The 12,500-nt window shown below is 53.6% G+C and overlaps 5 non-coding genes across 5 annotated transcripts; all 5 read right to left on the bottom strand.

Moving 5' to 3' along the window:
* Nucleotides 1-1,229: 1,229 nt before the first annotated feature.
* Trnar-ucg (transfer RNA arginine (anticodon UCG)) lies at nt 1,230-1,302 on the bottom strand. Its single transcript has one exon. It is a non-coding gene; the product is annotated as a tRNA-Arg (tRNA).
* A 6,388-nt stretch (nt 1,303-7,690) lies between these two features.
* Trnak-cuu (transfer RNA lysine (anticodon CUU)) lies at nt 7,691-7,763 on the bottom strand. Its single transcript has one exon. It is a non-coding gene; the product is annotated as a tRNA-Lys (tRNA).
* Nucleotides 7,764-8,215: 452 nt separating this feature from the next.
* Trnar-ucg (transfer RNA arginine (anticodon UCG)) lies at nt 8,216-8,288 on the bottom strand. Its single transcript has one exon. It is a non-coding gene; the product is annotated as a tRNA-Arg (tRNA).
* Nucleotides 8,289-9,231: 943 nt separating this feature from the next.
* Nucleotides 9,232-9,304, bottom strand: Trnak-cuu (transfer RNA lysine (anticodon CUU)). Its single transcript has one exon. It is a non-coding gene; the product is annotated as a tRNA-Lys (tRNA).
* Nucleotides 9,305-9,756: 452 nt separating this feature from the next.
* Nucleotides 9,757-9,829, bottom strand: Trnar-ucg (transfer RNA arginine (anticodon UCG)). The gene has a single exon. It is a non-coding gene; the product is annotated as a tRNA-Arg (tRNA).
* Between the last annotated feature and the right edge of the window lie 2,671 nt (nt 9,830-12,500).

Below are 12,500 nucleotides of genomic sequence, written 5' to 3'. Positions count from 1 at the left end.
TCGCCGCATTTGCTACGATGGCCATTTGCTACTTCTGCAGAAGCGGCGGCGGCGACGACGACGACGACGACGACGACGACGACCGCGAGAGGCTCCGAGATTTGTGTGAAATACATCTATAAAATGTATCTCAGACTGCCTCGTAACAAATTATGCCGTACTGCTTTGGCAAATGCTTTATCTGCGCCATTCGCCTTAATCACATCTGAGAGTAATTCTTAATAATTCGCCTGTCGCTAATTGTACCTCATCACAGATACTGTTTGCTATACGGCCACGACGCGCAACTGATTTCCAAGATTCGTCTTCCTCCTGTGAGGATGGAACTCACGACCCCTGGTTTACTAGACCAATGCTCTACCACTGAGCTACACAGGCGCCGCCTAGCGGCACTTTTGCGTACTTCGTCCGTACGGTCGTCTGAATCATCAGACTTCAGCTGACAACACTTCATATTTTCGACTAATATTTGCAGCTAAGGCGACCCATTACTGCTTGGCTACACATCTGACATGTAGCCGATGTTCTCTCCAAACAAAACCACCTGCACTTCAGAACATGACTTTCACACATGTCTACAAAATCACCTTCACCTTCAAATACAGTTTTCTTGCGACTGATGGAGACTTAGGCAAATTTTAAAGTTGCTATTTCCATTACATCACGTTAATCAGAAAATCGGTAATATACATCTGCAGCGGATAAAAATTCCGTTCCGCTCGAACCCACGACCCTGTGAATAAGAGTCTCATGCTCTACCGACTGAACTAGCCGTGCTGCCTCGTCGGATACCTGCTGGGTAGCAGATCACACTGTACTCGTTTGGGTTGGGTGATCCCATACAGAATCTCTCCATGCTGCCTAATGTTTTCCTAACGTCACACTCGTGACGTAATTCACTTTTATTTCATAATCATTTCTGAGAGGTAAAGGAAATGCATGACAATCTGCAGAGCTAGCGGCGTCAAAATTAACACACATGCTTGATGTGACTCAAAAGCCGTACGAGTTACTTTCCGACGTTGTTTTAGATGTGCAAGTGGCAGTCAAAACTCGCGGTGAGGGCACTCTGCCGACCATTTCGCTATTTAACACCGGTCTTGTTGTGTGTGTTTCAGGCTCAAGACCATCTCCAAGAACAGAATGGTCAACAGCAACATTCAGACGGTTTCGTACTGCTCAATTGCTACATGAAAACGGTATGTTTCTTTTTCAGAACTGGAAAAACACGAACGTGACAGGACTCGAACCTGCAATCTTCGGATCCGAAGTCCGACGCCTTATCCATTAGGCCACACGGTCACTGACGACCAAGTACAACTTATATACGACTCATCTCGAGACGCTCACGCCCCTGAGGAATTGTGTTTTCGTTCCACACAGACGGTGCCCCTTACTCTTTCCCACCCATTCGTTACATTCAACCTCTTACGGGACCGACCAAACATAGACAGGAAAACAAGACCACACACTTTGCGCATTCGGAATCGATGAAATGGTGTCCCTCGCCGCATTTTCTACGATGGCCATTTGCTACTTCTGCAGAAGCGGCGGCGACGACGACGACAGGCTCCGAGATTTGTGTGAAATACATCTGTAAAATGTAATTCAGACTGCCTCGTAACACCTTATGCCGTACTTTTTTTTTTTTTTTTTTTTTTTTCCTTTATTGTGATTTTAATACCTGTGACAAACAGGTAGGCCGGCAGCGGACCAAGTATGCCGCTCTTCGGCCTCAGAGTATACACAGAACAGAGATGAGTGAGATATAAAAACAATCAAGACGGCGGGGTACAAACAGTAGACAAAACAGAGTTAAAACGGAGTCGGTCACGTGCGTAGCACAATGGATAAAAGCGGAGAAACACGGTGCACAAACGCAGATGGCAGATGGCCACACGTGAACCAGCGGAGCACAAACGACGAAACACAAACACACTGCAGGAGAGTCGAGGCACAAACACATGCGATGGTCTTCGGCGTAGGACGATGAAAGTAACTGATGGAAGACAGCAGAGTCGTGGCCTGCCAAGGGGAAAAGGTGTGGGGAAGAGGAGAGAGAGGGGGAGGGGAAGATGCCAGTGGAGGAGAGGGATGGAGGAGAAGGGGGAGGGTAGGGGGAGTGGAAGCCCAAGGAGAAAGGGGAGGGGAGGGAGGGAGAGAAGGGAGAGAGGGTGCCCACAGGAAAAGGAGAGGAGAGGGAAGGTAAGGCTCAAAGTTGGTAGGAGGGGTAGATGGAGGGGAGGAGGGCATCATCAGGGAGGGGGAGTTGACGGAAGCCACCGAGGGAGAGGGTGTGGAGGGTGTAAAGATGGAGAGCAGGTGGGATATAGGAATGCAGGCGCGGCAGCGGGTTGGGGTGGGAGAGGATGGGAGAGACAAGAGGGTGTGGAGGATCAAGCTTGCGGGAGGTGTAGAGGATCCGTAACCGTTCGAGGAAAAGGAGGAGGTGCGGGAAGGGAATCAGGTCATAGAGGATCCGCGTGGGGGAAGGGAGACGGATGCGATAGGCGAGGCGGAGCGCATGGCGTTCTAGGATTTGAAGTGATTTGTAAAAGGTAGGCGGGGCAGAGATCCAGGCGGGATGGGCATAACAGAGGATAGGGCGGATGAGAGATTTATAGGTGTGGAGGACGGTGGAGGTGTCCAGACCCCATGTGCGGCCAGAAAGGAGCTTCAGGAGGTGGAGTCGGGAGCGTGCCTTGGCTTGGATTGTCCGGAGATGAGGGGTCCAGGAGAGGCGACGGTCAAGGGTGACGCCAAGGTACTTGAGGGTGGGTGTGAGGTTAATAGGACGGCCATAAATGGTAAGACAGAAATCAAGGAGACGGAAGGAAGGGGTAGTTTTGCCTACGATGATTGCCTGGGTCTTGGAAGGATTGACCTTGAGCAACCACTGGTTACACCAAGAGGTGAACTGGTCCAGATGGGATTGGAGAAGGTGTTGGGAGCGTTGCAGGGTGGGGGCAAGGGCAAGGAAGGCGGTGTCATCGGCGTACTGGAGAAGGTGAAGAGGGGGTGCAGGTGGAGGCACGTCCGCCGTATAAAGAAGGTAAAGAAGAGGGGAAAGGACGGAACCTTGGGGCACACCGGCAGAGGGGTAGAAGGTGTAGGAATCAGTGTTGTGGATAGTGACATAGGAAGGGCGGTGGGAAATGAAGGAGGCGATCAGATGGACGTAGTTAATAGGAAGAGCAAAGGTTTGGAGCTTGAAGAGGAGACCAGAATGCCACACACGGTCATAGGCGCGTTCAAGGTCAAGGGAGAGGAATATGGCGGAGCGACGGGAGTTGAGTTGTTCGGATAGGAGGTGAGTGAGGTGAAGGAGAAGGTCATCGGCAGAGAAGGATGGTCGAAAGCCACATTGGGTGGAGGGAAGGAAGCGGTGCCGGTGGAGATGCTGGTGGATGCGGCGGGTTAGAATGGATTCCAGGTCCATGCTGAAGACCGAGGTAAGGCTTATAGGACGGTAGGAGGAGACAGCGGAAGGTGGTTTATCGGGTTTGAGGAACATCAGGATCCGGGAGGTTTTCCACAGGTCGGGGTAGAAGCCGGTGGACAAGACCACATTGTACAGCCTGGCCAGGGTGGAGAGGAAGGGGGCGGGAGCTTCACGGAGGTGACGGTAAGTAACACGGTCGTGACCAGGAGCAGTGTTGCGTTTGGTGCGGAGTATATCGATGATGTCTTGAGTAGTTATAGGGTTATTGAGTTCTGTGTGTGTAATGTTGTCCAAGTACTGGAAGCCAGGAGCTAGTGGAGGGATAGAGGTGTCAGTTCGATCGCGGACATCGGGGAAGAGGGAATAATCGAACTGGGGATCGTCAGGGATGGTAAAGACATCGGTGAGGTAGGAGGCAAAATGGTTGGCCTTACTAAGGTTGTCAGGAAAGGGATTGTCATTATGAAGGAGAGGATAGTAAGGGGGGGGGGTTTTGATCCAGTAAGGCGGCGGAAGGCTGACCAGTATTTGGACGAGTTAATAGGTAGGGTAGCATTAAGACGGGTGCATGTCTGTCGCCAGTCCCGGCGTTTCTTAGCCGCGAGCAAGTTCCGGATGTGTCTCTGGAGTTGCCGGTGGTGTTGTAGTGTGTCCCGGTCACGCGTGTGGAGGAAGGCACGGTAGAGACGACGGGATTCTCGAAGGAGGAGGACGGCCTGTGGGGGTAAAGTGGGACGGTGCGGGTGGATGGCGACGGTAGGGATGTGGGCCTCCACGGCCTCAGACAAGGTCTGCTGGAGAAAGGATGCGGCATGGGTTATGTCATGTGGGCGGTGGTAGGTGAGGGGGTGGCTATCGACTCGGGTAGTAAGGGTATCCCGGTATGCATTCCAGTCGGCACGGGAGTAATCATGGACATACTTGGGGGGAGGGTAAAGGCGAGGATCGGGACGGGGGCGACGACCGTCTGATATGGTAAGGACAGGGAGATGGTCACTGCCAATAGGGTCGAGGACGTCCACCGCTATGCGGCCAAGGAGGTTGGGGGAGGCTAGGACGACATCGGGTGTGGTATTGGATTCAGGGCGGGTGTGTTGGGGAAGAGGAAGGACATCTCCTTGGATGGTGGCGAGGAACCGATGCCACCGCCGTAACTGGGAGGCGGAGCGACTATGGATAGTGAGATCTGCGGCAATCACGTAGGAGGAGAAGGTACGGTCGATGTGGGAAAGGAAGTCAAAAGGAATAGGGGCAGAGGGGCGGACATAGATGGTGGCGCAGGTAACGGTGAGGCCGGGGAAGAATAGACTAAGGATCAGGTGTTCCGTGGGGTTGGGAAGGAGGGGTTGGAGCCGAACAGGGATCTGGTGATGGTGGCCAATGGCAACTCCGCCACGCGCTATCGGGAGGGGGTTGTCAGAGCGGTGAAGGAGGTAGGGCGAGGTACGGACAGTATGGTGGGGCTGGAGAAATGTTTCGTTTAGGAGGAAGGCATCCACGCGGTGGGTGGTGAGGGTATGCATAAGGAGATTCTTGTTGACAGGAAGGGAACGGATGTTGTTAAACAGGATACGTTGCTGTCGCGCCATAGTGGGAATTTAGACGAGGGTGTCGAGACGGGAGAAGGTAAAATGGGCCTGGTTATGGGAGTAGGTGGCGTAAGTGTTGAGCTGGAAGACGGAACGGGCGGCAAGGGATATCTGCTGGAGGGTGTGGGGGCGCTGAAAGGGGTGGATGTTCTGAAGGACAACGGTTACAAAGCGGATGATGTCCTCAGCTGTGGGGGGGGGGGACGGAGGGAATTGCCGGGAGGGGTGGGGGCATCCAAGAGGCGGACAGGGACAGTGAGTTCAGGAGCGGAGGGAGGGGGTCGGGCCTTGCACTTTTGGGAGTAGGTTGGGTGTTGGAGGTTACAGGTGTTACAGGAGGGGGGGGACTGAAGGTTGGGGCACTGCCGGAGGAAGTGTGCTTATTTGCAGTGCGGGCAGACGGGGGCGTCGCGGCACTCAGATGTAGGATGTGCATTATAGCGCAAGCACCTCTGGCAGCGGATGGACTGTGGAGGGGAGCGGGAGGGGTCGACCTTATAACGGCGGGTGAAAAGGAGGGCACCCTCCTTGAGGAGGAGGTCTATGGAGGGAGCATGCTCGGAGAACACCCGCATGAGGCGGGTGGGGCCGGCTGGATTGTGAATCCGGCGGACAGCTCGAACCTCTAGATAGGGATGGGCCTTCAGCTCCGCCAACACCTCCTCCTCCGTGATCATCGGGCTAAGCCGAGTGATCACGGCAGTGAGGGTCAGTGGGCGACGGGGTGGCTGGGGTTGTCGGGATGAGGAGGGGGAGCGAGCAGGGGCAAGGGAGGCATGGGGACCAAACCGGGTGAGGGGAATGCGGGAGAGGATGTCGGAGTGGAGGGTGGGGCTGGGGGATGTGATCAGGACGGAGTCCCGACGGGGGGTGAGAAGGGAGATCGGGGCTCCGGGGAAGTGCTGGCGGAGGAGAAGGGTAAGATTGCGGGTCTCCAGGAGAGAGGGATCAGGGTGAGAAAGGAGGTACCTGTAGGAGGGGGAGGTAGAGGAGGGAGTAGATAGGGCAGGTGGGGTGGTATCCATGTCAGCCTGGGGGGTTGGAGGGGGGAGAGTCTGCGACTTCTTGGGAGCAGAAGAGGCTGGGGTGCCGCTGGGACGTTTCACAGCGGGAGAGGGACGGGAAGAGGTGTGGGGGATAGGGACGACCGGGAGATGGCGGGAGATGGCAGGTCCCACCGGCGGTGCAGGCACTGATGGTGGTGCTGGTGCTGGCGCTGGAGCTGGAGCTGGCGCCACAGAAGATGCAGTGGCAGTGGTTGGCACTGGCGATGGCGAGGGCGATGGTGATGGTGAAGGTGATGACGATGATGATGGTGTGGCGTGGGTGGTGGCCCGACGGGCAACAACCCTGGCGGGGGTGGCATGAGTTACATATGGGAGGGGAGGGAATGGGTCACGTGAGGCATGGGGGGTAGGAACAGGGGAGGGAGCAACAAAAGGAGCGGGGGTGGGAAGAGTGAGGAGGGGGGGAATATATGGGGGAGGCGGTGATTGAGCACACCACGTGATGGTGGTGGCAGCAAGTGAGGGGGACGTGTACACGATTGCAGTGGTAGTGGCGGTAGTTGTGGGGGTTGTCATGGTGAGAGGATAAGTGGGAGAGGGGAAAAGAGGAAAAATAACAGGGGACAGTCAAAGGACAAGGACAAGTGACTGACGAAGAGGAAGGGTAAAACGTAAGCAGAGACGACAGAACGAAAGACGGGCAGGGAGCGGCGGCGGCGGCGGCGGCGGCGGCGGCGGAAACCGGCGGCGGCGGCGGGAACCGGCGGCGGCGTCGGCGGCGAGCAGCGGCAGCGGAGGTAGGAACCAGATGCGGCGCCGGTGGCGGGGGCGGCGGCGGCGGCGGCGGCGGCGGCGGCGGTCGGCAACAGCAGCAGCGGAAGGAACCGGATACGATGGCGGCAACCGGCGTCGGCGGGAGACCGGCGGTGGCCGTGGGAACCGGCGGCGGCGGCAGCGGCGGCTGGGACCAACGGCGGCAAAGGCTCGGGACAACGGCAGCTGCAGCGATCACTGAAACTCCTAACACTTCGATATTAACGACAATAATATCGAAGGGCGCAAACCTCTCGAGTTACACCGAAGATGCGAGGCCGTACTGCTTTGGCAAATGCTTTATCTGCGCCATTCGCCTTAATCACATCTGAGAGTAACTCTTAATAATACGCCTGTCGCTAATTGTTGCTCATCACAGATACTGTATGCTATACGGCCACGATGCGCAACTGATTTACAAGATTCGTCTTCCTCCTGTGAGGATGGAACTCACGAATCCTGGTTTACTAGATCAATGCTCTACCACTGAGCAAAACAGGCGCCGCCTAGCGGCACTGTTGCGTACTTCGTCTGTACGGTCGTCTGAATCATCAGACTTCAGCTGACAACACTTCATATTTTCGACTAATATTTGCAGCTATGGCGACCCATTACTGCTTGGCTACACATCTGACACGTAGCTGATGTTCTCTCCAAACAAAACCACCTGCATTTCAGAACATGACTTTCACACATGTCTACAAAATCACCTTCATCTTCAAATACAGTTTTCTTGCGACTGATGGAGACGTAGGCAAATTTTAAAGTTGCTATTTCCATTACATCACGTTAATCAGAAAATCGGTAATTTACATCTGCAGCAGAAAAAAATTCCGTTCCGCCCAGCGTAGGGCTCGAACCCACGACCCTGTGAATAAGAGTCTCATGCTCTACCGACTGAGCTAGCCGTGCTGCCTCGTTGGATACCTGCTGGGTAGCAAATCAAACTGTACTCGTTTGGGTTGGGTGGTCCCATACAGAATCTCTCCATGCTGCCTAATGTTTTCCTAATGTCACACTCGTCACGTACTACACTTTTATTTCATAATCATTTCTGAGAGGTAAAGGAATTGCACGACAATCTGCAGAGCTAGCGGCGTCAAAATTAACACACATACTTGATATGACTCAAAAGCCGAACGAGTAACTTTCCGACGTTGTTTTAGATGTGCAAGTGGCAGTCAAAACTCGCGGTAAGGGCACTCTGCCGACCATTTCGCTATTTAACACCGGTCTTGTTGTGTGTGTTTCAGGCTCAAGACCATCTCCAAGAACAGAATGGTCAACAGCAACATTCAGACGGTTTCGTACTGCTCAATTGCTACATTAAAACGGTATTTTTCTTTTTCAGAACTGGAAAAACACGACCGTGACAGGACTCGAACCTGCAATCTTCGGATCCGAAGTCCGACGCCTTATTCATTAGGCCACACGGTCACTGACGACCAAGTAAAACTTATATACGACTCATCTCGAGACGCTCACGCCCCTGAGGAATTGTGTTTTCGTTCCACACAGACGGTGCCCCTTACTCTTTCCAACCCATTCGTTACATTCAACCTCTTACGAGACCGACCAAACATAGACAGGAAAACAAGACCACACACTTTGCGCATTCGGAATCGATGGCAGGGTGTCCCTCGCCGCATTTGCTACGATGGCCATTTGCTACTTCTGCAGAAGCGGCGGCGGCGGCGGCGGCGACGACGACGACGACGACGACGACGACGACGACGACGACGACGACCGCGAGAGGCTCCGAGATTTGTGTGAAATACATCTATAAAATGTAATTCAGACTTCCTCGTAACACCTTATGCCGTACTGCTTTGGCAAATGCTTTATCTGCGCCATTCGCCTTAATCACATCTGAGAGTAATTCTTAATAATTCGCCTGTCGCTAATTGTACCTCATTACACATACTGTTTGCTATACGGCCACGACGCGCAACTGATTTCCAAGATTCGTCTTCCTCCTGTGAGGATGGAACTCACGACCCCTGGTTTACTAGACCAATGCCCTTCCAATGAGCTAAACAGGCGCCGCCTAGCGGCACTTTTGCGTACTTCGTCCGTACGGTCGTCTGAATCATCAGACTTCAGCTGACAACACTTCATATTTTCGACTAATATTTGCAGCTAAGGCGACCCATTACTGCTTGGCTACACATCTGACATGTAGCCGACGTTCTCTCCAAACAAAACCACCTGCACTTCAGAACATGACTTTCACACATGTCTACAAAATCACCTTCATCTTCAAATACAGTTTTCTTGCGACTGATGGAGACGTAGGCAAATTTTAAAGTTGCTATTTCCATTACATCACGTTAATCAGAAAATCGGTAATATACATCTGCAGCGGATAAAAATTCCGCTCCGCTCAGCGTAGGGCTCGAACCCACGACCCTGTGAATAAGAGTCTCATGCTCTACCGACTGAACTAGCCGTGCTGCCTCGTCGGATACCTGCTGGGTAGCAGATCACACTATACTCGTTTGGGTTGGGTGATCCCATACAGAATCTCTCCATGCTGCCTAATGTTTTCCTAACGTCACACTCGTGACGTAATTCACTTTTATTTCATAACCATTTCTGAGAGGTAAAGGAAATGCATGACAATCTGCAGAGCTAGCGGCGTCAAAATTAACACACATGCTTGATGTGACTCAAAAGCCGTACGAGTTACTTTCCGACGTTGTTTTAGATGTGCAAGTGCCAGTCAAAACTCGCGGTGAGGGCACTCTGCCGACCATTTCGCTATTTAACACCGGTCTTGTTGTGTGTGTTTCAGGCTCAAGACCATCTCCAAGAACAGAATGGTCAACAGCAACATTCAGACGGTTTCGTACTGCTCAATTGCTACATTAAAACGGTATGTTTCTTTTTCAGAACTGGAAAAACACGACCGTGACAGGACTCGAACCTGCAATCTTCGGATCCGAAGTCCAACGCCTTATCCATTAGGCCACACGGTCACTGACGACCAAGTACAACTTATATACGACTCGTCTCGAGACGCTCACGCCCCTGAGGAATTGTGTTTTCGTTCCACACAGACGGTGCCCCTTACTCTTTCCCACCCATTCGTTACATTCAACCTCTTACGAGACCGACCAAACATAGACAGGAAAACAAGACCACACACTTTGCGCATTCGGAATCGATGGCAGGGTGTCCCTCGCCGCATTTGCTACGATGGCCATTTGCTACTTCTGCAGAAGCGGCGGCGGCGACGACGACGACGACGACGACGACCGCGAGAGGCTCCGAGATTTGTGTGAAATACATCTATAAAATGTATCTCAGACTGCCTCGTAACAAATTATGCCGTACTTTTTTTTTTTTTTTTTTTTTTTTCCTTTATTGTGATTTTAATACCTGTGACAAACAGGTAGGCCGGCAGCGGACCAGGTATGCCGCTCTTCGGCCTCAGAGTATACACAGAACAGAGATGAGTGAGATATAAAAACAATGAAGACGGCGGGGTACAAACAGTAGACAAAACAGAGTTAAAACGGAGTCGGTCACGTGCGTAGCACAATGGATAAAAGCGGAGAAACACGGTGCACAAACGCAGATGGCAGATGGCCACACGTGAACCAGCGGAGCACAAACGACGAAACACAAACACACTGCAGGAGAGTCGAGGCACAAACACATGCGATGGTCTTCGGCGTAGGACGATGAAAGTAACTGATGGAAGACAGCAGAGTCGTGGCCTGCCAAGGGGAAAAGGTGTGGGGAAGAGGAGAGAGAGGGGGAGGGGAAGATGCCAGTGGAGGAGAGGGATGGAGGAGAAGGGGGAGGGTAGGGGGAGTGGAAGCCCAAGGAGAAAGGGGAGGGGAGGGAGGGAGAGAAGGGAGAGAGGGTGCCCACAGGAAAAGGAGAGGAGAGGGAAGGTAAGGCTCAAAGTTGGTAGGAGGGGTAGATGGAGGGGAGGAGGGCATCATCAGGGAGGGGGAGTTGACGGAAGCCACCGAGGGAGAGGGTGTGGAGGGTGTAAAGATGGAGAGCAGGTGGGATATAGGAATGCAGGCGCGGCAGCGGGTTGGGGTGGGAGAGGATGGGAGAGACAAGAGGGTGTGGAGGATCAAGCTTGCGGGAGGTGTAGAGGATCCGTAACCGTTCGAGGAAAAGGAGGAGGTGCGGGAAGGGAATCAGGTCATAGAGGATCCGCGTGGGGGAAGGGAGACGGATGCGATAGGCGAGGCGGAGCGCATGGCGTTCTAGGATCTGAATGGACTTGTAGAAGGTAGGAGGGGCAGAGATCCAGGCGGGATGAGCATAGCAAAGGATAGGACGGATGAGGGACTTGTAGGTGTAGAGGATGGTGGAAGGGTCCAGACCCCATGTACGGCCAGAAAGGAGCTTAAGGAGGCGGAGGCGGGAGCGTGCCTTGGCTTGGATCGTCCGGAGATGTGGGTTCCAGGAGAGGCGACGGTCGAGGGTGACACCAAGGTACTTGAGAGTAGGTGTGAGGGTGATGGGACGGCCATAAATAGTAAGATAGAAATCAAGGAGACGGAAGGAACGAGTGGTTTTGCCTACAATGATCGCCTGGGTCTTGGAAGGATTGACCTTGAGCAACCACTGGTTACACCAAGTGGTGAACCGGTCAAGATAGGATTGGAGAAGGTGCTGGGAGCGTTGCAGGGTGGGAGCGAGGGCAAGGAAGGCAGTGTCATCGGCGTACTGGAGAAGGTGTAGGGGAGGTGCAGGTGGAGGCATGTCTGCCGTGTAAAGGAGGTAGAGAAGAGGGGAAAGGACGGAACCTTGGGGCACACCGGCGGAGGGGTAGAAGGTGTAGGAATCAGTGTTGTGGATGGTGACATAGGAAGGACGGTGGGAAAGGAAGGAAGCGACCAGACGGACATAGTTGAGAGGAAGAGCAAAGGTTTGGAGCTTGAAAAGGAGACCGGAATGCCACACACGGTCATATGCGCGTTCGAGGTCGAGGGAAAGGAAGATGGCGGAACGACGGGAATTGAGTTGTTCGGAGAGGAGGTGAGTGAGGTGAAGGAGGAGGTCATCGGCTGAGAAGGACGGCCGAAAGCCACATTGGGTAGGGGGGAGGAGGCGGTGTTGGTGAAGGTGCTTGTGTAGGCGGCGGGTAAGAATGGATTCCAGGACCTTGCTGAAGACCGAGGTAAGGCTGATGGGACGGTAGGAGGAGACAGCGGAAGGCGGTTTGTCGGGCTTGAGGAACATCAGGATCCGGGAGGTTTTCCACAGGTCGGGGTAGTAGCCGGTGGACAGGACCACATTGTAGAGCCTGGCCAATGTGGAGAGGAAGGAGGCAGGAGCTTCACGGAGGTGACGGTAAGTAACACGATCGTGACCGGGAGCAGTGTTGCGTTTAGGGCGAAGTGTAGCAATGATATCTTGAGTGGTGATTGGGGTATTTAGTTCTGTGTGTGTGATGTTGTCCAAGTACTGGAAGCCAGGAGCAAGCGGGGGGACAGAGGTATCAGTTCGATCACGGACATCAGGAAAGAGGGAATAATCGAACTGGGGATCGTCAGGGATGGTAAGGATATCGGAGAGGTAGGAGGCGAAATGGTTGGCCTTACTAAGGGCATCAGGGAAGGGGTGGTCATCATGAAGGAGAGGGTAGTAGGGAGAGGGTTTAGATCCGGTAAGGCGGCG

The sequence above is a fragment of the Schistocerca gregaria genome, chromosome 3 (genome assembly GCF_023897955.1).
Source record: "Schistocerca gregaria isolate iqSchGreg1 chromosome 3, iqSchGreg1.2, whole genome shotgun sequence".
In the NCBI taxonomy this organism is placed as follows: domain Eukaryota; kingdom Metazoa; phylum Arthropoda; class Insecta; order Orthoptera; family Acrididae; genus Schistocerca; species Schistocerca gregaria.
The sequence above is the reverse complement of the archived record's forward strand: the minus strand, read 5'-3'. Positions and strand labels throughout refer to the sequence as shown.